Here is a 2489-nt window from a genome sequence, read left to right on the forward strand (position 1 = left end):
AGCACAGAGGACCAGAGGAACAGTGGGCACAGAGGAATGGTGGGAACAGAGGAACAGTGGGAACAGAAGACCAGAGGAAAAGTGAGTACAGAGGACCAGAGGAAGTTTGGGTGCAGGGGAATGGGAGAACAGCGGGGTACATGGGAAAAAAAGGATCGGAAATAAGCCCCGATTGTTAAGTCGCGAAGGTTGATATATTTAGTTATTTGCCATGTTGTCATTTAAGTTTTATTTTATGAGCACAGTAAATTGTAAGAGCTATTCTCAGGTTAAATGAATTTTAATGAATATTATAACATAGCGCGCGCGATAGTCCTATCGAATTCCTATTGCGCCATTGTGCTCAATTTAACGACGTGTGCAGTTTCAAAATAGCTACGAAATTTCCGTCGTGTGAGTTCCTTAAGTTAAAGTTTCGGAAAGCGATATCTGTAAATGGGAGACCAACCAAACTTTTCTTCGGCTTTCGACTTTCCCGTAAGTAGTCAAGCCAACAAGCACAACGAAAACGAAGCACAACAGGCCCGTTTCCCGAGTTTAGCGGAACAGGAGCTGGAGAAAATTTTAGCTGAGAGACATTCAGCAAGAACTAAGAAGACTACAAATTGGTCTGTGGCAACTTTAAAGGTAAACGTCTCTGTTAACGACGTTTTTCTTTTGTTACATTTGTTAAACCTACCGAAAACCATTTAATTACAAAATCAACAAAACAACCGGAGACGCTAACATTTTCGGGCAACTTTCACTTCAAAAAACATTACAGCTACACTGTAACATGATAATTTGGATATATCAACAAATTTGAAATGGTAAATTGGCCACCGTAACGATTACAAAAGCCGACGTTTCGAGTGTTAGCCCTTCGTCTTCGCTCCGACGAAGGCCTAACGCTCGAAACGTCAGCTTTTGTAATCGTTACGGTGGCCAATTTACCATTTCAACTTTGTTGATACATCCAAACTATTTCGTTACCCCCACCGACGCAGCCCCTAACAGTTTCTTTAGAAACTATCAGCCTTTATAAAATGTAACATGGTTAATTAAAAACAGCAGTCACGCATTGTCTATAAACTAAATGGTATTACCATTATTTCCTCCCTTAATTTAGCTTGGTGTAGTGAGAAAAAAATACAGAAATCTATAGTGCAAATGTCGCCTGGCCAACTAGGTACGAACCTGCGCAGATTCTACGCAGAGGCCAGATATAAATTCGAAGATGTGTACAGCAAATCTACACTCCTTGGTTTTCGTCACGGCATTGAAAGATATCTGAATGCACCGACTCTGAACAAAGGCCTAAAGCTCACTTCTGATCCAAGCTTTAAAAGGTCAAACGAAATGCTGAATGCGACAGTTGTCAGCTTGAAGCGCCAGGGAAAAGAAACGTAAAACACAAACCGGCTATTGAAATCGAAGATTTGCTGCGGCTAAAATCCTCGCAACTTCTCACCTTGAGCAGTCCACTTTCTCTGCTCCGTAACGTGTGGTTCCATATCGTCCTCTTCTTTTGCAGAAGAGGTCGAGAGGGTCAGAGGACCCTGAAAACAACCAGCGTCAAGTTTGAAGTGGACCCAACTGGCCACAACTTCGTGAGGATGGCGCATGATGAAGCCACCAAAAATCATCCTGGTGGAATTTTCGACGTGTCAAGCACCGAAAAGTTGGCCCGAATGTACGAAACAGACGACGTGAACGACGGCTACAAGGCCTTGAAATTGTACATGTCCAAATTAAACCCAAAGAGCGAGTCGTTTTTCCAATATCCAAGAAAGAACTGGAGTTTTAACGACAGCATCTGGTAAGAAGTGCGTCCAGTCGGAGTTAACTCACTCGACTCCATGATGAAAAACATTAGCGAAGCAGCATCCTTGTCGAAACTCTACACCAACCACAGCGTCTGGGTGACAGCCATGACCTTGTGGTCTAATGCAGGAATTCCAAACAGTCACATCATGGCGATCTCCCGTCACAGAAATGAGCAAAGCCTCGCTCATGAAAACACGCACCCATCCACATCCCAGCTTCGCAGTTGCAGTGAGGTCCTGTCAAACAGCCTTGTCGACGACACAACCGAGTCCTCTTTAACCAGCACCACTGTCCGTCAAAATAACAGTGTGGTGGGGGCTCACGACAAGAATGCAAATTTCCTGAAGTCCGTCTTCGACAATAATTGCACTGTACAAGGCAATGTGAACATCGTTTTCAAAAGTGCAAATCCCGCTACTTCTGGTCTTTGACTTTTGCCAACCAAGCTTGTTTACCAAAACTTGCGTACTTTGACTTTGTTTGGTTACATTTTCATCCAGGAGTTTGACTTTGTTTAAAAAAAATTCACTCACTTTCGAAGAAACGACTTTTTCATCGACAATTTTAGAAATTAGATGAAGCGTTCCGTTCAACTGTCGCTGAAGTGATTGTGGCGTGTTTATAACCGGCCAATGAACGCCTTTGTACTGCATTGTGAAAACTTTGTAATCAGTCCAAAAAAT

At 42.9% G+C, this 2489-nt stretch overlaps 1 pseudogene; it reads left to right on the forward strand.

Annotated features, from left to right (window-relative positions):
- Positions 1-928: 928 nt before the first annotated feature.
- Positions 929-2489, forward strand: part of LOC111327365 (uncharacterized) — a 1685-nt pseudogene continuing 124 nt past the window's right edge.

The sequence above is a fragment of the Stylophora pistillata genome, chromosome 9 (genome assembly GCF_964205215.1).
Source record: "Stylophora pistillata chromosome 9, jaStyPist1.2, whole genome shotgun sequence".
NCBI lineage: Eukaryota > Metazoa > Cnidaria > Anthozoa > Scleractinia > Pocilloporidae > Stylophora > Stylophora pistillata.